The 24227-nt window shown below is 40.6% G+C and overlaps 1 long non-coding RNA gene across 1 annotated transcript in view; it reads right to left on the reverse strand.

The window, feature by feature from the left end:
• Window positions 1-23988, reverse strand: part of LOC137156362 (uncharacterized) — a 40794-nt gene extending 16806 nt beyond the window's left edge. The window contains exon 1 of the long non-coding RNA XR_010920745.1: window positions 23946-23988. This is a non-coding gene — a long non-coding RNA (uncharacterized lncRNA). The remainder of the gene's footprint in view (window positions 1-23945) is intronic.
• Window positions 23989-24227: the final 239 nt, after the last annotated feature.

The following is a 24227-nucleotide window of genomic DNA, read 5'->3' on the forward strand; positions in this document are numbered from 1 at the left end:
AAGCCATAATGCATTTGGCTATGGTATTTTCATCTGTTAGAGGGGGCCTCTGAGAATTCAGAAGGGTCACACTTGCACTAGGTCTCCTCAGTTGTGCCTGCCAAAATGCATGGGCAAACCTGTTTTGTACACACGAAGCAGGGCAATTTGCAGTTTTGCAAGCTCAAGAAAGATGACCCACTAATAATTTTCCCCAAAGACCCTAAGGGGAATTTTTCAACCAGCAGAGACTCTGGTCCACACATAAAAACATGGGTGCAAGTGTACCTATATCAGTATACACATGTTTACATTATGGTATGTCTATACTGCCAGTGACTTGGGGGTCCATTGAGTGGGTTGTGAAGACCTTGCTCAATTGATCCCACAAGTGCCCTCTGGTCGATGCAATTAATCCACCTCCCCAAAAAGAGTAAGGCTGCGATGACCGGAGGGCATAAGTAAGGAGGGCGTAAATACTTTCTGTAGTTTGCATATCTCCAGTTGACTGCCGGAGGCAGTGTAGACTAGGATGCACTGTACACAAAAATGCATAGTCAGCCTACTACAAAATAACCTGTGCAGTGATAATCATGGACAAAAAAGCAGACAATGACATATTCACAAGCCAGTCTACACCCACGGAATATCTGCCAAAGAAGTTTGTGTTATGATCTGCTCCTACCTTCTAATCAATGAGGAAGAAACAGGAAAAGACCATATTGAAAGTTGGTTTATTTGTTTGCTTGTTTTAAGAAAAATAATCATGCAATTAAATGAAAAATCAGACCCGTTGGAGGCAGAGCATATAATCCTCAAAAGGAGAAAAAGTTTCTGGAAAAGAAATAGTTCACAAGATATTTCTTCCAGAAACTCACACTTCATTATCCTCATAAAAAGTTAAAATTGCAGAATTACCTTCAGCCATTGTGTGTCTGTTTATTTCCAGCTGCAAATTGTATAGAAATGCACAGTGTCCAAAACTTGGAATTTATTAAAAAGTGGTTAAAATAATGTGAATTCCAGCCAGTTGAAAAGAAAGAGGGAGACCATTAAACTTGAAAATATTGTTATTGTGACCTCTCTCCGCCCTATAATTTCAGGCCATTTATTTACACAGGCCTTAAAGAGACATGATCCGAGAAAGATAGTGCTTTGGTACTGCTGTCAACTATTGTTCTCTTCTGGAGAGCAGAACTTTATTGGGGAATATATATTTCTTAGCTGTCAAATGGTGTTGAACATTCCCCTAGTCCTTGAACTTGTGTGTGTGTATGTTTGTGTGTGTGAGAGAGAGAGAGGTATCAAGATGGAAATCTCTTACCTTTTTTTTTTTTTTTAATAAATGGTGTGTGTGTTTCCCAAGAGTAACGAGTTTGACTAAGGCAGCCTTAGCACAGAATCATAAACCCTTGTTTTATAGATCCAAAAACTATAGCATATAAACTTCCAGTTTGGCAGTATCATTCTGGAACATGCTTTACGTTAAAAACGTGGCAGTAAAGCTAAGACATTATGGGAGGGCTTATTACCTAAAACACTCGTTACTCTCAAAGAACCAAATCCTGTGGACTACTGAGCACTTTCAATCCCATTGAATCCTCAAGTGATTTTTTTTCTGAGCTTCTTGGGTATTTAAAGGGATATGATTTTTCAAAGTTTTTCTATTCTGTTAATTGCTTTAAATATTATTCACCTTAGTCACTCAAACACTAATCCTGTAATCAAGTATATGTACAAGGCAAACATAGCAACTGACTTCTGATGCACCTTGAAAAACCAGGTGCAGATTAAGACTAAGACCCAAATCCACCAGAATGGCAGGTCTTTCTCAAAAGTGTTCATGAATTTATTCTGTTGCATTTGGTTTTTTTCCTTGTGTTAGGCAAATAAGTTAATGTGGACACATATGCAATAAAGTGTAGACCATTTCATATATGGTAAAATGTGGCTAAATTAATGTTCCTATTAGAATCTTAATTTCAATTTTTCCTGATTGTGCAACCTTAATGCATTGGCTGAGCTTTTGGCAATTTGTGTTCATATGTAACAAACTCACGTATATAAATCTATACAGTATGTAAGAGAAGACATGTATTTGTCAGGATATTTTTGCATTTACTTTTTGAAGAAAAAGAAATATTACTGACTAAGGAGTTTCCCTTATATTTGTTCTTCCCTCCTTCCCTTATCCCTTCCTGCCATGCCTCAGCTTACTTTGCTTGTGCCATGTATCTTGGAATCTCTTTTCCTCCATCTTTTTAAATTTTTTTTTCTCTCCGTTTAATTTTTCTATAATATTTTATCTTTTAAATTTCTTTGTTCTTTGATTTTTTTCCCTCTCCACCCCATTTCTTCTCTCTTTTCCTCCCTCCTTCATCTTCCTTTCTTTATCTCTTTCTCTGGCTCTTTGCTCTCGCTTGCACCAAGAACCAGTCTATATCCTTCCCCCTTTGGACAGAGAGGCATGGAGAGTAGCATATTTCCTTTGGCCTAGCCATTCCAATACTGCTAGAAGCATAGAGCTGTACTCTGTTAACTCTGCCTGGCCTCAGAAAACTTTGAGACCCTGGTGCTAAAACAGATCTGCTACTAGAGGTCCACCTCAGGAGACAGAATCATGTCAATGGTGGGATTAGTGCCAGTCATGCTGGTACTTCTCTCTGTTCCCATCACTTGCTCATCCACAGATTTACTAGCCCAGAGTCTTTCTCCTACCCCTTCAGTACAGATTGATGAGGATCTACTCTGGTTTCACATTCTTTAATCTTAATTTTTCACATGCCTCAGCACTTCGTAACCTGAGCCTGCTCAGTAATACAAGTCCCAGAACATATGCAAGAAAGACTGTTACTTACTGGCCCAGCCAAAACCAGGAAGGTGGAACTCTCACAAGAAAACCTAATCACGTGAGACTTCTTGCCTGCTTTCCAGACTAAAAGGATTAAATATGATCAGCTAACACATCCCCTTTGTAGTGAGCCTCTAGACCTTTAAAAGTTCACACATCATCAGATATGCATCTCCCCAATCTGAAACCCTTTAGTGAGTCCATTGATCAATCTAAGTCAAGTACTATCCGTTTGATACATCTACATTTATTTGATTATTTAAAGACAAGAAACTTGCACCTAATTTTGGGATATGTTTGATGTCCATGCCTATTTGCAAGAATATCATTTTTCTATCCCTTCCAACATCCTCCCCTCACTTCTTCTGGTGTATATGTTATGTTGATTTAAAAATTTTGGACCGTATCTTTATACATGGGTGATCGTCACCACATATCCTGACAAATAAGCTACTTTCCATGGAAATACAAACACACTGGATTCTTCTACAAAGAACAATGCACTGCATGACTGAACATTGAAGGGAAAGACTCATGCAAATGTATATAATTAATTATACGTACAACAATCTATCACAAGGCACTTATTATTTTAGTGTTGATTCAGTTTTATTATAGCTTATACATTTGAGAAATTTCAATAAAGATGAATATTAACATAAAAAACCATGCCATTTTTGCACATATCAGAGAGATCAAGCAACCATGTGTGTGAATGTATATATAGGAAAGAAGCAAAAGGAGAGCTCTCTCTGCCAAAATACTGAATTACAGTAGGTCCCCTACTGTGTACTACATTCATAACTAGAACCACACGTCTTCCAGGCTGACCTGTTAATCATGCCTTGATTTTTATCCCTGATTTGAGTAAAAGGAGTCATTTCTACAAAAACCTGGTCACAAATTGTCCAGACCTTATAATGCATTAAAAGCTTTCAGTCTCCCATGTAACCGATGAGAAAGATTAAACATTTTCCAATCCGTCCATATGTTAAATGTAGTTCTTCACTGTGGATTTTTTTAAAATAGCTCCAGAGGGAACACAGTATAAAGTAGTTGGCAAATCTAACTTTAAATTTCCTTTCTGCAAAGTAAGGTTAGACTGATTTCCACTGGAACACCATGACAAAAATAAAACAAACAGCTAAGGAGAAAGTGGATGTGGGAGAAAGAACTAATTTCAGTATGAAAGATGAGACATGATAGACAATGATAGACATAAAAACAACGAGAGTTCTGTGGCACTTTAAAGACTAACAAATTTAATATTTGCAAATATTAAATTTGTTAGTCTTTAAAGTGCCACAGAACTCTCCTTGTTTTTGCTGTATACAGACTAACACGGCTACCCCTCTGGAACTAATGATAGACATGATAGCTGTATGAAAGACAACGGCAATCATTGCACAGAGTTATTGTTAAATGAACAGGGGTTTTTTAGTGCTGCAATACCAACGAGCAGTAAAACACTTAATTTCACATACATGCAATATTTAAAATATAAGTAATTGGCTTCATTTTAAACTCAGTGTGTAGGTGAGTCATTTTTGGTTTTGTAATAGGAGTAATATGGAACAAAGTTTTAATTTAGATCTAAGTGGGATCTACAATGTGTGTGTGTGTGTGTGTGTTTTTCTGCTCGTAGCTGTTAGACAACACTGGGAAATAACCTCCTCTGGTTTGTATCTGCAGCCTCAGGTATGAGGCAGACAGCCATAATGTGAGTTTTGTCACTTGGCCTTGTCAGTGACTCTAAGCTGAAAGTAGATCATTGCCACATGGCCATGCCATTCTCTATGGGAGTTAAAGACATTAACTGCGTCAGTTGCATTGTGCTGTAATAAGTATGGCAGTTTTATAAAGGGGCCTGCAATCTACTAGGGAACTGAGCTGAAAGCAGAAATTCTGCATCAGCTTTGAAAAATACCATTTCAGGTGTAGATCCCTCCCTTCTAAGGAACGAAGGGCAAGGCAAACTCACAATCATTTGTGTCCCACTGTGCACACTGTGTAGTAGCAAACCTAGTGGTTTTATGATACAAGTACCGGGGTTGACATTCTGATATGGTAAATTATGGGGAAACTCATGGATTAGTCCCAGTAAAATGTCAAAAGCAATGGAAATAAGAAAAAAATCACAAGTCGTCACAGATATGTAAGATGTATAAGGCCAAACTACCGGTTTAGACCACCTATGGTTCCGATTATTAATTATTTATACAACACAATCTTTATAGCACTATGTAGATGAATATATCCTTGACCTGGGGAGTTTACACTTTTATGTGCCAATTTTGCAATAGGACTCCATGGACATATAAGGAGTAAAAATCAGGAAATGTATTTTTAGATCCATGTAAGCCTTACATTTCATTTTTCAAAGTTACCTGTGCTGACACCATGGGCCAAATCCTCAGCTCTGTTCCAATGGTTCAAAATGGATGAAAAGTTGGATTGAAAACAGACAGATAGGGATTTCTCTTTGCATAAGGAAATCATACTTCCCTTATAGCACCAGGAATCTACCTCCATGCCACCTGTTCCTTGACATAACAAGAGCAGAAAAGGGCATGGCGAAACCATGCTGCACTACAGAGATCTTGGGATGGTAGAACAATACTGTCAATGTACTTTAAAGCAGTCTTGAGAATGCTCTAATTTGCACCACAGGTCCAACTATATACCCAGTATCCAGACAGTACAGGTGAAAGACCACCTATGCCTCCACACTCAGCTATTGTGAGAACTTCTCCCAGGCATCTGATGATCTGCTCCCCAAGATTTTTTAAGTACCAAATCCTACAGTGTAACTAAAGGTCCTAGAAGGCCCTGAACCCAGTGTGAGCAGCATAGTTCCTCTATGCAAGGAAGGGGGCAATAGTTGAGAAGCTTGTGCAGGGAGTCCATAACCCCTGCATCATGGAGTGTCTCACTCTGTCCTGAAGTCATGGAACAGCCAGGTGCATCACAGCCAATAGATCCACAATTACTATACATCTGTAAGGTACTGTTTTTAGTGGGGAGACATTGTCTTACTGTGTGTCTGGAAACACTTAGCATGTAAATAATAAGCAACCACTTGGAAGAGGGGGAACAGCAGTTGTGGTGGCAATTGCAGTCCTGCAGCTGATATAGTGCCTTAAGGGAAAGATTGCTTCACAACCCTTTCTTCCTTCCGAAGCACATAGACCACTTACTGAGGATATGTGCTAGGGAGAGGATTTGACTCTAGAAAATGGATCCCAGGGTTTATGAAATATATCCATGTTATCCTGTAACCTGTATGCTAGACCTTAAGGATATGTCTACAGCACAATAAAACACCCATGGCTAGCCTATGTCCGTCATTTTAGGGTGAAAGGAGGTTTTGTTTGTTTCCTATTATGAAACTCAACTTAATCCAGTGATTTTCTCTCTTCTAACATAGTTTCATTACTTGAGTCATGTCAGCATGGGCAAACTCAGGACCGTGTCATGCAAATTTGGCGTTTCATGTTGCATACACCTTTCTTTTTTAAGGTATTCATTTCCTGTTTAAAGATCTGTCCTTCACAAGAAAAAAAGGCTGGATAACTAGGAAGTTTTCCAGGCCTTGTAAAAATAGCTTTTGAAAAGAAATGTAGATAGGGGAGTACTTGGAAAATAAGCACATGTGCTACTCAGTGGGTCTGGATGACATGTGTCCTAGGGTATTAAGGGTACATTACTTATGAAAATGAAATGCATCCTAGGACATTATTGCAAGTTAGCTAATACATTAATCCAAATGGCTTTGATATGAGCACCCTCCCTTTGATTAAAAGCTATCTGAAGGGCATTTTCGATGGGAAAGGAAGAATTGTGACTTCATGCCTGAAAAAGCGGGGAGATTTCCTCCCTGATTATCCTCATGAAGAGCAAGAGAGACTTTCCTCCACATATCTGATAGAGAGAGTTACGTAGCATTGTCATTCTCAAACATTTCAAAATCATGGAATCAAGAGATAATTAAATTAGCTTTTAAATCATGAAATTTCAGGTTCTTTATGTGCTTCCTGGCTTGAGAGCCCCTTCGGGTTCATGTTTTCAAGTTTTTTTTTCCACAAGCATGATGGCTAGAAAATTACTGCATGTGTGAAGTTTTGGGGTTTTTTGTTTTGTTTTTTAAACAAAAAGCTGAGATTCTCACATCATTACTCTGGGAGCTGGGGCTTTAAGAAAAACACCAAATATCACATCTCCCAATAAAATCATGAGAACTGACAGCACAGAAGCTGCTATTTGGAGGAAGGAGGACTGGTGTCTTATGTCAGACTGGAAGAGGGAGAGGTGATCTTCATGGGCCTCTAGCAGCATTCCCTTGCTCCTCCATCTTCCACCTAAACAATGCTGCTGTTACCAGATGGTAAGGCAAGCCTACCCACTACATCTCTGCTGCAGCAAAGCCTGGAAGGCACATGCCACCTCATGCACAGTATACCTTGCTCATTCTTTGGTTTGCTATGTTTGCAAAGCTGTTGTGCTTAACTACAGATATTCATTCATTTAATCTTGTTAAAGCTCCGATTATTTGTTTTAAAAGCCTCTTCTTCCTGAGTACGTAGTGGCACCCTCAGGCATTTATGCAAGTTCTCCCACTCTGTACTTAGTCCTGACATGAAGGCAAGTTCAGACGAGACCATCAAGTCTTCATCTGAAAGGCCATCCACTTCATCTCTTTATTTGAAAAGCCACACTTTTCTCTTCTTTACTCTCAAACACCCTTTCTTCTACCAGACAGCAGAGGAAGGCTAACAAACTCCATTCCCTGAGAGTTAAATAAATACCACTCTGCCACTAAGCTAACAAGTGTGCACTGGGACCTCCCAACGCTTGATCATCAAGCAATCTTTGATGGAGATTTAAACAGTCATCACTCTGAGTGGGGTTATGTTGATTTGGATGACAACAGTTAGCAGCTAAGGGAGTGGGTGATTAACAACAACTTTATGTTGATTCACGATGCCAAACAACGTGACACATTTCTCTTAGCTAGATGGTCGAAAGACTACTCATCTACTCTTTGTTGGGTCAGTTTACTAGCCAGCCATCCACAACCAGTGAGTCATATAGTACTTGATAACTTCCCTCACAGACAACATAGCCCATCATTTATCCCCGTCTGGCTCCAGCTACCCATCATTCGAAGTTCAATCAAGCGTCAGTGGAATTTTCGTAAGGCAGATGGGAAAAAGTTCTGCCATGCTGTGGAACGTAGTGTGTTTACCATTCCATCACATTGTATCCCACTCGATGAAGCCTACCACCAGTTCCAAGGAGTCATTTACAAAGCCACACGTTTAGCTATACCACAGGGTTGTCAACCAATTTACACTCCTTGCCTGAGTGCTCATTACCAAGCCTTGCTTAGGAAGTTTGAATTATCTGGCACCCGGAAATTGCAGGTCATCTGATTGAGTCTCCAGACACCGCCAGGTTCACTCAGTGGAAGGAGTTTATGGAGAAGTTTGACTTCACTTATTCCAGCCGTAAGTGTTGGAACCTGATCCACTGGCTATGTGCTGCCCAATGACCTCCAGGCCAAAATCACCCACTATTTAAACTCAGTGAGGTTGCAAGCCATCCATTGCAGGTTGCAAAGGTTCCATTGGAGAAGCAATTTAAATGCAAAGTATATGACAAACGGTGTCAACGTCAACATCAGAATGTGGGTAGGAGACAATCAGAGCCATTCATGGTTGACACTCTAGATAAAACCCTTAACTCCATCAAACCAGACACAGCAGTGGAGTATGATGACAATTCCTTAAGCATTTTGGACCAAAGGGGTCACAGTGGCTTACTAATTTCTATATGTGGGTCATTAATGAGAGGAAAAAATTACTGTGTGCGTGAAGTTTTCTTGATGCAATCAAAAAAAGATTATTGCCATTCTAAAGTTGGGGAAGGACCCCCCACAATGTGGTGAGTTACCACCCAATATCCTTGCTGTCAGTGTGTTTTAAGGTGTTTGAGTGCTTGATCTTCCAACTAATCGCTCTGGACTTGGATGATGTCTTGCAGCTTGAGTAGGCAGGGTTCAGGAAGGGACGTAGTACTTGTGGTGAAGGCCAAGACTTTATCAAAAATGGTTTTCAACAAATCTAAAAACAGAAGTCATCTTCCTGGATTTGACTGCCACGTATGACACAGTTTGGCACAGAGGCCTTCTGTATAAACTCTCTCCACATTGGGTTGTTGAAGTAGTAGAGCTCTTCCTCCAAAATATGCAGTTCAGAGTGCATGTGGGTGACCGCTCCTGTTCTGGAAGTGTCAGATTAATGGTCTTCCTCAAGATTCAGTTCTTTCACCAATACTGTTCAATGTGTACATCAGTGACTTGCCAGCAACACTCTCACGCAAATTTATCTGTGCCAATGACATCTGCTGCAGCTATCAAACTCAGTCCTTCTCAGAAATTCACAAGGTCCCGAATGATGAGATGAAACTCATGGCAGACTACTGTAGTTGATGGCACCGGCAGTCAATCTTTTCCAAGATAGTTTCTAGCATATTTCATGTGCATAATGCAAGCGCAAGCTACAAGTTAAATATTTTCTTAAATGGCCAATGCCTGGGGCATGACCCAAACCCCATTTACCTCAGGATGACATTGGATAGGTCATTGATGTACTGCAACCACTTGAAGAAAACAGCAGCTGAAGTTAGCACTCTGAGCAACTTGCTCTGAAAACTGGCCAGCTTAACCTGGGGTCCAAAAACCCCAACACTGAGACCATCAGCCCTTGCTCTCTGCTATGCAAGAGCAGAATATTGTGCTCCTGTCTGGTGTCACTGATCTCACACGAGGCTGGTCAATGTAAAGAGTAACAAAGCTATGTGCATTGTTACCGGGACTTTACGTGCAACTACATTGCCATAACTGGCAATACTTAGTAACATAGTACTGCCCCACATTTGCTGTAAGGGGGCATGCTCCTAGCCAAGATCTGTGAAAACAGTGACTTGCTCTGTATTCAGACCTCTTCACCCACCCACCAGTTCGCCTGTCTTCTAGATGACCTTTAAAGTCTCTCAAGCCACAACAGGACATGACAGTGGAATTTGTTTGGCATAATGAGTGGTCAGCAACAACAGTCATTAATAACTCTCTCATCACCAACCCAACCATCTGCCCACTTGCCTGCCAAGGCATGTGTGATCATCCCTGAATCAATTCTAACAGGACAGGGCAATTATGCAGCCAATCTCTTCAAATGGGTTTTCTCTAATGACCCACGATGTAGATGCAGTCAACTGCAGACTATGTTGCATATCCTTGACGAGTACAGCTGACTTACTTTGTCAGCAGGCTACTGGCTCTTCACCTGCCTGATGACAATGCTATTAAATGGCCGGGCACACTGTGCATATGCTGATAGAGCACTCTGCGAGTGGACAGCAGGCAGTGCTCAAAATGTAGAGAAGCATCATGATCTACACCCACTGCATTCAAGTTTGTCAACCCTACAAAACTCTGGGTCACAATGCCATGCAGCAAACAGGTAAGTAAGGGAGAAGAGACAAGACACACATAGCTGGAGGGGGAGAAGAATCCCATAAGCAATGGGCAGCAATGAAATTATCTCCCTCTTTTACTCAGCTGCCTAACAGGAGCCTTGAAGAGAAAGCAGTCTGAGATCCTCATGTGGCTTAGAATGAGAAAACCTCTGAATGTTTAGAAGTTTAATTCAGATCCATATTCAAAAATCTATATGCTTTATCCACGTATAGAATCATATAATCAGAGATTTAGAAGGGACTGCCAGGATAATCTATTCCAACCCACCTGCCAATATGCAGGATCCATTCTTCTCTATTGTAGAAACTGAGCAGTGAATCTGGGCAGTAGAGTTTGTGAGAGTGCCAAGATTTTGGTTAAAGCCAGAGCAGCAATAGTACAAGAATGGTCTCTATCCAGGTACTTCTGCTTCCAGTCCTGGCTAAAACCACAAAGTGAGCAGGTTTGTGAAAGTTACCTCTAAAAACATTCTGAACCACTTTGCTTGTCTCTACTAATTACTCCTCTGCCTGAAAGGTTAGAGGAGTACAGCGTCGTGTAGAGAGAAATAATCTGGAATGTCAGAGATGGAATGAGGGGGATCCTGAAGGAGCTATGTCCAGCGTTACTCAGTCAGAGGGCCAAATCCTAGGGTTTTATTCAGTTTTCACTCTCCTCAGTGGAAGTCTGAATGAGTAAGGACTGAGTAAAACTGGAATGTAGACTTCAAGACTAAAGAGGGTTACTGCCATCCAGGGCTTTTAAAGGTCAGAGTAAAAAGGATAAAATTAGACAGGAGCAGAGGATGGGATGGACATTGAAATAAGCAGTGAGAGAAAAAAATGCATAAAGATGGGGGATGTGGAAGAGTTTAAAATGAAAGATGGCGTGAAACAAACTCACAGAAACAAGAAGGGGGGATATTTCCCCCACTAAAACTTTCATTCCAAGCCAAACTGCTATTTTGAATGAAAAGCATATTTTTCTCATCCAAATAATATATTACTATTGAGTTGTTTATCAAGTTCACTCTGAATAAAACATTTTTTTGGAAACCCTGCCATGGTCCCTGAAGTTGTCTGCAACATTCTATTCCAGAATGCTTTGGAATGCTGGCCGAGTCTGGTGAGAGCAATGAGAGGGAAAATTGCTGGTGCTCCCAAAAGTATCACAGTATTTTCTCCCTTGAGAAGCTGTTCAGGAACATACTGTATTTTAAGCACAAAGCCAAAAGTGCTGTGAAATCACACTTTTAATTGTTATGTTTTTTTAAGTGACTAAACAAAAAAAGTCCACATTGGATTTCCAAGGTTGAGAAAAAATTGTATCAGCCAAACACATGATACTTAACACAAAGATGTTTAACTAGTGTCCTTATTGGCAGACATAATAATATTGTTCCCTATATACTGTTCAGTAACCTAGGTCATATTCTTCCAAGAATATGCCTAAAAATATACAGCTTTAGTGGGAAAGTCCAAGACACTAAAACATGACAAGAAAAGGAACAAGATGAATGTATGTGTTTGCATTTTAAGGAAACAAATGTTAGGAAGATTGTAACATCATTACTTCATTTCTAAATATAGAATACGATGAGTCCACAAAGAGTAAAGAGAGCTCCAGTGTCAAGTTTTTGAAGAGGCAAGAAAAAGTGAGGATGCTGTCTAGATTTTCATTTTTGCTAAAGAATTAATCAAACTGTTTTAAAATATGCAGGACCTTATATTAGGGAAGAATACCACCTCTACACCATATATACCTCGGCTCCCTAGTGATCCACAGAGAGGACAATCCAAATCTAGCAATGATGGATTAGTCCATTCATATCTGGTACTGGAAATGATGAACACTGGTGCCAAAAGCATGGATACTATTCAGCTGCTACAACTTCCAGCCTGAGTAAAGTCTTGACCACCAGCCCTCTGTCATAGACATAGCCTTAGTTTGGCATACCATCATGAAAGGCATTCATGCTCCTTTTTGAACTCCAAGGATAGAGCCCTGTGTGGATACAAAATTTGGATCCGCATCCATCCACGATCTGCAGAAATGATTTGTGGATATCTGAGGGTTTGCAGGGCTCTATAAGTGGGCCCTGGCAATATTTGAACACTACATGTGCCTTTTATTAGGCTTTCCACTAATGATGGCTAAACCAGAAAGGTTTGCTTAGATTGAGATAAGAACCCAAAACTTATCTATGCTAGCTGGACCTCCTGTGTCTGGAAAACTAAACTGGAAAACATGAGAACAGATTCTTCCCTTGATATTTATGATATTTCCTGTTTCCTATGAAGCTGGAAACAACAGGCGAACAGCTTTTTGTGCAGGATTTTGGCATTTACACTTCATTCTTGGTGGAAACTGAAAAATATGGAAGAGGTTGAAACTCTAGATATTCATTTCTGATTTGAGATTTTGGCAATAGGTTGAGTCAAGTCAGTTCTTCATCTGAACCAATTATTCCATCCCTACTTCCCATTTTTTCAAAAATGCATCCTTTTGACATAGACTGTGTTCCCGCACCCATCCCTCCTCAAAAAAATCACAGCAGATGGTAAAATTGGAAAACTTGAAAAGCTACATGCCTTTGTACTATGTCAAAACAATCTATATAGCTTTTCAAGAAGTGCCATTGCAGATGTCACAGTTCCCTCTGACCCCTTTGTGGCCTTCCTCAGTGCATCCCATTTAGGTCTCAAGCCTCTAGCTGTCACCTTTCTCAGGGTGGGAACCCATATTCTTCTCCCTTCAGACTGATTTAGGCTGCAATTCGTCCTTCAATTCACTGATCATCTTAGCAAGATTGACTTTAATTCATCCTGTCATCCTGTTCTCTCAGAGCAATGACAGGGTTAACCAGTGATTTGCCAATCCATCCAAAGTATTATTTATTCAGAACAAAAGCATTAGAGAGAAAACATACCATTAAACAACAGTTTTCTTGCATGCTTACCAGGGAAGATCTATCTACTGTATAGGATCCTGATACTTTTCAAGGTCCTTCACACCCTTTCTGCAGGGTCTGTGCCTTCCATTGAGAATCTCATGTCAGCTCTTGGATTGGGTGAGAGTGACACTCCACTCCAAAAGTTAGTGTATACATTTGGGTAGTCCCTTATTTGCCAGGCTTCTCCAAACGGGGAGGGAGGGGGAAGAGAGAGGTACCTCTCCAGATTTGTTTACCTGCCTAGGGATTTGCATTGTACCCCAGTGATTTTAGTTCATGCAGGAAACTCCTTCAACCCCCCTTTTGCAGCCCATACAGATACATAAGACTTATAAAGTTAATACAACTGTCTGAATATTCTGTGATTTAACAGCTCAGTACACAGACCGACAGTTCATGATAGTTCATTCCTACTTACATAACTTCCCTACTTCCCAGTCACTGCATTGCTTATCCTGATTCAGTAAAGAAATTAACCCCTTCACCTTTGGCAGGTAACAATACAAGGTGAGAGTAGAAACTGAGTCACATCTATTTTTTTCATAAAAATAAACCAGAAGTTTCCCAGTAAAACTGTGTAAAGTTCCATGGCCTTTAAGCTTTGCTCTTTACTCTCAAAAAAAGTGATGTCCCCTACTTAATCAATACTTACGTTCACAGAAGCGGTATTTACTTTTGCTCTGCTTTATCACAAAATGTTCTTTATTGAATCAATACATGAACTCACATTAGACTGTATTAGTGTTAATAATTATCGTTATTATTATTAAACTGCATTATTGGCACCTAGAAATGGAAATATCTGGTAAGGCAAAAACTTGCAATAGGTACAAAACTGCACTGTATGAGTTTCAGGTAACAAGCACCAGGTGTTTATGTCAATTGTAGATGATGCAATCAACAAAGATCAGATCCAGATCCAAATAACTGCAAAGTTCTGTCCTGTTCAGAGCCTGGGTTGGTTCAATCTAGAGATTGGGCTTCCACTTCATGGCTGCCTCCTAGCTTTCCCAAAATTTAAGAGTTCTGGATACTGGGTTTTGGTGGAGGCCCCTCTCTGAGTCTCTTCTGTCAATATCAGAGTACATCAAGTTTTGAATCAAGACAGATCCTGTACCTACAGAGTAACTTTGGGGTGCATGTGCGCGGTACTCAGATACAATTATGATGAACATGTTATAAATGGGATAAAGCTAGAAGTTTAAAATAATCATATGATAAAAGGCAGGGAAACCAACACCTTCATCCTCCATATCATATTTCATAGGATCAAAGCTCATGAATCTACAGGAAGACAGTCATATGTTTCTATTAACGTACAGATTTTCCTGTGGGGCTCATCACTATATCGAAGAGTTTCTGAAATGTTAATGAATTTAGCCTCACAACATCCCTGTGAAGTAGGGCAGTATTATCCCCATTTTAAAAAAATTAATCATGTTCATTATGGTAGTGCTTAAGTCCAATAATGGAGTTTTCAGTGTGCTAGGCACCTTACAAATAGAGTAGTAGACGGGCCCTGCCCCCAGAAGCTTCCAATCTAGACAAGACAAACATAGGTAAGGGAAAAGGTATAACACACAAGCAGAGTGAACAACATGATGGCAGCAAATGGCATGTTAGTTCCATTTTTGATAGGAGGTTACTTCGGAGGGGATAAGCTAAATTGAAGGAAGAAGGGAATGGAAGGGAAAGGTGTAGAGAATAACAAGGGAGAAAAGGAGCAGGTTTGGAATGAAGCTAGAGCAAAGACATTGAAGGATTGGCACAAACAGCCAATCAGCACAGAGAAGAGAAGTCCAATCAAAACTGTGGAAAGTCCTCCAATGTCCAGAAGTCCCTGCTTTGGCTGCTTCTGCTATCAGCTGGAGTCTCCAACTAGCTCCTCTCTGAAGTTTCTCCCATGGCCACATGGTGGTCAGGAAGAGAGGAACCACCTGGAGCCCACAGAGCAGGGGGTCTCCCCTGAACAGTTGAGAGCCCACAGAAATGTGTATGTGGGGTGGAGGCGGGAAGGGGAGAAGTGTGACCCTATCTGATCTCCATTGGACCCCATCCCTACCCCTCCACTTCCTGCCCCTCCTGGGGAAACTGAGGCACAGAGATTCAGCAGGTTGTATAAGATCACACATGAAGACTGGCAGAGCAGAGAATAGAAGCCACCTCTCCTGTTTTCTAGTCCAGTGCCTTAGCCACAAGACCATCCTTGCAAAAGCCTTTGTCACTCTATTATCAATCAAACTTTAGCCCATTTATCTAGCATGAGCTTAATGATTTATAAACATTGTAAGAAATTCTATAAAAGGAAGGAAAAATTGCGAGAAAAGTACAGACTCCTTTTTTTGCCTTCAAGTTATACTACTTTGATCCTCTTTGTTTGCATACATGTGTGTACATGAATGAAGACCTAGCAGCCAATCTTTTGGAGAGTTCTGAAACTACAAATCACGTAGACCAACTCAGTAGTTTATTATGGACAGCAGCTGGACTTCTTGAATGATGGACTCCCCTCACTCACCAACAAAATACCAGTGATAATGTAGTGAAGTTGCGATCTTGTTCTTTGCTTTTCTTTTATCTATTAGGAGGGATGAATATTTTAGAAAAATCAGAACCAGCTCTGCCTCTGTTCAAGCCAACCAAAATCAAAGGCAGAAGACAGTGTTTTGTCAAATTGATGCCTGCCCTATGGTATCACATCACAACACGAGGCCAGAGGAACCTACAGGTGTCCATCTCCACAGTGCTGAAAGGAGAAGAGAGCAGCCAGCCCCCTCCTGTCACTCCCACTCCATTCCTGGAACATTAACTGGCAAGGCTCTGAGTGGTGTCATGAAGATTCACATAGGGATATTGCAAAACTGAATGGAATTTTCATCACATCATCTCACAGGTTAGGTTCTGGTTCTCTGGAATTTGTAGCTCTCACCCATGTCCCTAAGCATTTGCTCATTCCTAGGAACTCTTCAAAGGAAACAGCATTTATCTCCGAGTCAAAAATAGACAGAGAATGCACAGCCTGAGAAATGTGCTGTGCACTGGATCTCTCTGAAAGGGGGGCCAGGGTGGAAGGCTGAAGTAGCTCTCCACAGCCCCAACACTGCCCAACAGGGAGGACCACGACATCCCTGGCAGATTCTTTCAACCTACCCTGTTCTGTCCCCACCTCATGTGCCTAGCTCACGAAGGGATCTCCCATTGAGGTGGACCTCTCACCACCCAAGACTTGTGCACCTTCTGTGCAGCTTCCCAATACGCAATCCACAAAATCACCACTGCCCAGGGCACATCCATGACTATAGAGGTGGGGGATGGAGGTGCCATTGCATTGCATTTATGTCCTGATTCACACTGTGCATGCTCTGTTACTTGATGAAATGTCTATTTAGAATGATGACTTAAATCCAGCCCAGGCCTTGTCCAGCCAGTCATGCCATTTTGAATCAAATAGAAACATTCATATCTTTTATGTCTAAAGGTAGCAAGTTTCTGACCATCTGAGCTTGTATATGTAATATATTATATACGGTACTGCATATGGTCAGCTGAGGTCACCATCTGTCTATCACCACCGACAAATGCTCAACCCTTCTAGTTCTTTTACAGGACATTATTTACTATTTCATAGCAAGTTAAGTTGTGAAGAGATGTGTAGTTGGTGCTGCTCTTAAAGCAATCAATCATCCATATGCCCCCTCAAATACAAAACCACGAGAGGACTCTGGAGCAGTTTCAGTGAAGTATATAACAAGGAGACAAGCTGAGACAGAACAGGTTTCTATTTTCCTCTTCTCACTTTTCATTAGACGAGGGTTCAAGCCCCAACTCCAATTCTTCCCAAAGTACAGAGGTGCTTAGATCCAGGATATGATTTTGCTTTTGTCCTCACCTTCAGCTCTACTCCTCACTACAGGCGCTCTCACTCATTATACTATCCCCAGGCCGTACCACAGATACCATCCTTTTACATCCATTTGTCTGCTCCTCCCACCAATGCCTCTGTACTTTCTTCCTTGCTGTCCCTTATGAATGGAGCACTCTCCCTGAACTGATTCATAAAGCTACTACAGTCTCCTCCTTCTAACCTCTTCTCCAGACCTACTCCTACTGTAAAGCATAGAATGAATCAGCCAGCTCTCGATGGCTAGTTCACTGCATAGCCTGGGACAGCTAAGGGATCATGTCTACTTGTACATTTGTACGGCATCTAGCACAATGGAGCCCTGATCTTCACTGGGACTCTAGGGCACTAACATAACACAAATAAATAAAAATGGGCCTGATTCTACTTTTCATTTTATCAGTGAAAAATACATGAGTGTTCTATATCATCTCATATTGTACTAACAGACCAGTAAAACATGAATTTGTAGGTAACCAGGGCTTGTAAACATGGACAGGATCACTCTCTTTTTCAATGAGAAACCATTTCTTTAACTTAGATTTTATTGATAAGCCCATTTACAATAGACCTGCACTAAGAGTCCCATTCAAAGCCCATTTCAGTCTTTCCTAAATTTCAATCAGGATCTACTTACCCTCTTATCTGGATTTGCTTGTGGCTACATTACACTGCCATACAGTGATATCTGAGGTACTGGAATGTTTCCCTTAGGAGGTAATGTTGCCTAGTGCATAGTGCACTAGACCAGGAGATTTATGGTCTATTCTCAGCTCTGCCAGTAGCTTGCTCAGTGACCGTAGATGAATCCATATGCCTTACAGAGAGGGAATAAGAGGGGGGTAATAATATCTCCTTTGTGAAGTGCTTGAGATTTATTGATGAAAAGCCCTATATAAGAATTAAGTATTATTATGTTTAGATAGAAGCTATTTGCATTAATAGCTGGCAAAGTTTGCTGCTTGAAAGATTTCCATTGTGTAAAAATCACTCTCTGGGCATATCTACATGGTAGGCTAATGCACTCTGCGAGGATGTGGTTTCTAAAGCGCACCAACATGTTGTGCATTAATTGGTCCATGTAGACCAGTGTAGGCCCATGGAGATAGCATCTTAGTGTATTTGACAGACTAGTCACCTTCACTGTTTTCCCTGTTGTTTATATGAATCCTTCTTTTCACATGGCCATGGGGAAGAGAAACATTTTTTAATAAGAAATTGTGACTGTAAAACTACAACAACTGGCAGGGGTCTTAGGTTTAATACCTGAAACTATTTTTAAATTAACTTGATTCCAAGTGAATGGTGCCCTTTTTAATAGCTTCCACTAGTGAGGGGCAAGCTTTAAATGGTTTGGAGGTTCATTTAATTTATATCAAAAACCAAAAGTCTAGGAGTGAAATCCTAGCCTTATTGAAATCAATGGGAGTTTTGCCATCAGCTTCAGTGGGGCCAGGTTTTTACCCAGGATATTTATTTGATTTTCTTGGGTCTCCAGATCTCACAGATATAGGATTCCTTATAGGATTTCTGGTACTCCCACTTCCAGTCCTCCCCAAAACAGTGCAGTGGCACATAAGTGAGAGAAAGAAAGCTAACTAATTGTTTTCAAACTTCTGAAAAGATTTCCATTGAGCAGAGTGAAAGTTCAAGTAGAGTTTCATTTTGACTGAATATGTTCGTCCATCCCTAAAATCAGTTTTCTGGTTCCTCAATCTCCTTACATGATTATTAGTGGCACTTGCAAGAGATCAAATGGACTGCACCTTTACTATTGCAAACGAGACTTGAGCTGCACTGCCAGAGATAATAGGTCATTGCTTTATCTAACATGCCTAATTTATTACAGCAAAAATCAAATGGCTCTTGAGTGCCACTGTGGCAAACTAGAAACAGAAATGTGGCTGATGAAGAGAATCATAGATCCACCTAGTCAGTCTCCCAAACACTGATTCTCCTCAGGTGAACACTGCCTATCAGCTGATGAATTCAATATATTGTCACTCTAATAGAGGCCAATTCTGTGACCCTTAATTATCTTAGGTAGAGACTTACTCTGTGTATAGTTGAGATCAATGGTACTGTTTACATAGTAAAGTACTAGAAGAGGAGCAGAATTATTTTATCTGTAAATATAGCAGGCAATATTATCCCTGGTGTAAATCTAATGACATCAGTGGAGTTACACCAATAATTAATTTGGTTCATTAACATTAGCAGCTCCTACTACACCATTGGCAGACTGTCCCCCATTCCAGTGACAGCTGGCAAGAAAAGCTGCCCCTTTGGGTATCTTTAACTTCCTATTACAACTGTCACTTTTGGAGATGCTACATTTTAATTTTTTTGTCCAGATCCATCTCTCATTAATGAAATTATTATAACAAACATTTACAGAACATCTAAAAAACACAAAATATTGGCTAGTACCTACTTATAATTCAAGTGAACCAGCAATTTAATAAAAAACAACTCCTCCAGAATGTAGCCATAAGGAAAGAGTTTGCACAATCTGTTCATCTGCATAATTAGTAATTGAGGACCTGAGAACAGTTGGAAAATTGCTGTGGGAGACCCAGGTCACATCACTGATAACATAAATAACAAAGATACAGATTTCCAAAAACTGCAAACATCAGAATGTAACTAATAACAACCCTAGCACAAGCACACAAAACAAACAGAAAGAGGAGAAACTCTCAAAGCCACGAAAGGCCATAAGATTACTGCAGAAAACAATCACTATGCTATAAATTCCATCTGAACTGCAAGAGAATAAAAAAATAGAAAGCAGGAAATAATAATAGAGTCAAATTTGGAAAACACAGCAATTACAGATACAGATTATACACCCAAAGGCACATGCACACACACAACACATAACCCTGACACGTATTTACAAGCATTCCAGTTAAGCAATAAAAAGCAGTAATAAATCTCATTGTTGTTACTGATATTTTAGCAGGAATAATAATACTGGCAGCAAACTTTCTCTTAGTCACAATGCAATCCCCTCCCTTCATCTTGGGTATGGTAGAAAAAATGTGCAGAACAGAGTGCAAGAGAACCTCGTGCTTTGGTGAATGGTGCCTATGAGGTAGATCATGTATTACTCTCAGGGCCCGGGGAGGGGAAGAGTACATTTTACCAGGGCCCGGAGGCCGTGGAGGGCCCGGCCCAGGCTGCAACCCCCATTACCCTGAGGAAAAATTTGAGGTTAAATTGTAGATCATGCCTGAAGATATTTATAGAAACTTATTTCCCTGTATCTATTGCTGGAGCCAATCAGAAGCAGAGTTAGAGCAGTCTCAAGCAACATTCTAAACAGTGTGTTGCTGGGCATGCTGGCCCAGCCCAGGCCTTTCTCTAGAATAGAAAGTGTGTGTCTGTGCAGTTAAACTAGGACTTGTAGTTTGAGACAGAGAGATTTGTGCTCCTCTCTTTGACATGGTCTATCATATCAAGATCAAGAACTACCAGTCCCAGAGTTCCTTGTTCATAGGCAGGAGGGAGGGACAGCTGATGGGAGGGGCAAAGCAATGCACAATAAGACAGTGGGAGCCAGTGCTGCTGCTGCTTCTGGTAGGATTTGCAGGCCCAAAATAGGTGTGAGTAAGTGTCTAATTCACTCACAATCACACACACACAGTGCATAGCCCTATGGACTTTTTGCACACTGCCAGTGACTGTGGCAGAAGCTGAAAGAAGTTTCAGCAAGCTAGTACTCATAAAAAACCGCAGGTGTTCTACAATGGGGCGAGAACAGTTAAACCACCTAGCTATCTTGTCTATTGAGTGGGAACTTGCAATAGAAATGGACTTTAGGGGGCTAATTCATGATTTTGCAATGAAAAAGGCCAGAAAAATAAAGTTTTAAAGTTAATTGGCCTAATTATAAAATGTTTGCAGTCACACTGGTCCATTAGAATAAAAAAATCAAGACATTGACAGGATATAATACCTTTATAATGACCAAAAAGTTACAAAATAGTCAGCAACTTGTAGGACTCTCAGGCTAGGTGTTATGATAAACAAAAATAGTGAAGGGGAGGCATTTTTCAGAAATGTAGAATATGTAACAGTAATTTCAGAATTCAAACTTTTTTCATGGCTCATGAGATTGTATGTATGGGATGAGGGATTGCGGTATGTGTGTGGGAGGGGGCCCATGTTACAAGTTTGTACTAGGCCCTGATTACTCTTCATCTTCTAAAGTGGAAATGATCATGCACAATCCACTTTTGGATTTGCATCACTCCACCACTCACAAGATATACTTTCCTTAAATAAGGGCCTGCACTAGAACATAGGATCTGGACCATCTAAATCCAGATTCTTCTCATGTGTCTCGTGAACCGCTTCCCTCTATCTCCTTTATTAATCCTGGTGACAAACCACCATCTCTTCTGTCACTCAGGCCCATAATCTGGGTGTTGTCTTTGATTTAGACTTCCTTCTAGGTCCCCCCATCCAGGTTGTCTAAATCTTGCAGATTCTTTCTGGATAACATCCCTAAGTTACAGCCTTTCCTATCCATCCACACAGTTAAAACTTTCCTCTTGTCATCTCAGTCATGATGGCTCTCATCATCTCAGTCATCAATCAATGCAATATCCTTTTCTCTGGCTGTCACCTACACAATCTTGTCCTGCTCATATCCACTAAGAACACTGCTGCAAACAATTTTTCTAGCCTGTTGCTTTGAACGTGGCCCTTCCTCTCTTTGTATCCTTCTACTGGATTCCCCTCCTCTGTCACATAAAATATAAACTATCTGTATTCACTTTCAAGGCCATTCTCAGCTTATCCCCACCCTACCTACCAACCCTCATTCACAATTGAAATATCTACTCCCACAACTGATCAGCTAATAATGCCAGCCTCCATTGCCCTCTTGTTAAATTTTCAAAGAAGCATCTTTGTGCTTCCTCCCCTGCTGCCCCTCCTACTTGAGAGAAGCTCCCCATAGACTTTGTGGATGTTAACTCATTATTCTCTTTAAAACTCTCCTTTGCTGTGAAACCTGCAAAAAACTTGTCAACAGTTAGGCTGCTGGCAGTGGCGTACTGAGGGTCTCCAGGTCCTGGGGGCCAAGCCTACATTTGTGCCCCCCCCAGGCCATTGGCTGCTGGAGTAACTGAGACCACTGCCCATCAAGATGACCAGTATTATCTAATTGTCTCCTTGTACTCCCCCCATCTGCCTGTATCCACCTGTTGTCTCTTGTCTTATACTTAGATTATAAATTCTTTGGGGCAGGAAGCCGCATCTTTTTGTTCTGTGTTTGCACAGCATCTAGCACAATAGGGTCCTGCTCCTAGGCTCCTAAACACTACGGTTATACAAATAATTAAATTAATACTAATAATATCCAAACTTCAAACTTGGCCACCCCAGTCCATCACCTTCTCAGAAGTTTCATGCCTGATTTATAAAATAAAAGCTTTACCAAACTAAACTGACCACCACTATGTGGTTTATCTGTGTTTATTTGTTTATCTAATTCTGATCTCAGTTACAATGGCGTAAATCAGAAATAGTCTCCATGGGAGTCTGTCAGTTTACACCAGCATAAAACTGGGGTGAGATCAGAATTAAGATGAATGGAACTGGTTCACAAGGATTAGTTTCCCTGGACAAAATTTGCTTTTGAGGACCCAGCTTTAGACATCCTATGCCTGATTATCAGAAGCACTGAGGACTCAGAATGTCAACAGAAGTCAGTTGAAACCAGGGCTGCCTCAGCACCTCTAAAAATTAGGACCAACTTTTCTCAAATTGGGCATCCAAAAATTAAGGCGTGATCACATTGGTGAATTCTGGCCCATGATATTTCTATTGTTTCCAGTGGCATTAACATTACATTTGATTTATAATACTTACATACAAGACTGATGTCTTTGATCAATAGTGCTGAGTAAAGGCTAACAGAGGAACATAGAAGTAAAACAAATAATAGTCAACAAAAGGGAAAAATAAAAACCATGCCAACTAGCAGCGGACCCAAATGCAAATAAAACGAGTGATATTTAGCAAATGACTATCACATAATGCTACAGTGGCTCTTTTAATTATAATATATCAATATTTATAAGTAACCACAGAATAATGTGTATAAACCCCTTCCCCCCCAAAAGCCACCTCTTCAGTTTCGGCTTTGCTGCTTCTGGGGAACACACTTTTAGGACTTGGGGGAAGTATTTAGCTCCCCCCAGAGCAGAGCAGGAGAATTGTGTCACCATTCGAGTGCCTGTGATGGGGACTGAACCTAACCATCCACAAAACAATGACACTGGCTGTACATAGAGTGCTATTAAATGTGCAGAGTAAACAAACTAGGGAAAGGAAGGAGGGAAAGTTTCTAATCACTTTCCATTACAGTGCTTCAGAGTTACCTGTAATAATGATATGGCTAATACTGTTTCCCTAACAAAGAATGTGAAACTAGGCCCTCATAAACACAATAACCTGCAGAACTGGCCTGGCATAAGAGAGGGAGTGGACTGTAACATCCAAATGCATAAATAGATTTCTCCCTTAGGTTAGTGAGCCACATTACCCCTACTGTGAACTGGGGGATACATGTCACAATCTAGCCCCAAGTTATTTTTCTAGAGAGAGAAATGTGTGTGCTACCACCTTACCATTTTTGCAGTAGGCTGTAAAGATCACATCTTCAGATTATGCAAAGCCACACAAAGAACCAATGGAACACATTTCTTTATCTTTAGTTTAAAATTACCTGGCTTCTGGATAATCTCTACACCAGCAGTTGAGTCTGTGTCTGTTTGGAGAAAGAATTCAAAATGGAGGTCTGATCACATATAGAATGAGCCTCTCCCACAGGTGTGACTATATTAACTAAGGCAGAGGGGGGAGGGAAACAGAACTGGGGTCCAGTATATAGACCTCTGACTTTTAAAGCAACCAGTGTACAATTAGTGGTGAAGAGTTTTCAAAACATCCCTCCTCCCTTATTGTCATTGATTTCACTCTCCTTTGCACTCTATAGACACATTTTGTA

Source organism: Emydura macquarii, unplaced genomic scaffold (genome assembly GCF_026122565.2).
Source record: "Emydura macquarii macquarii isolate MOO-44397 ecotype Brisbane River unplaced genomic scaffold, CSIRO-AGI_Emac_v2 contig_1451, whole genome shotgun sequence".
In the NCBI taxonomy this organism is placed as follows: domain Eukaryota; kingdom Metazoa; phylum Chordata; order Testudines; family Chelidae; genus Emydura; species Emydura macquarii.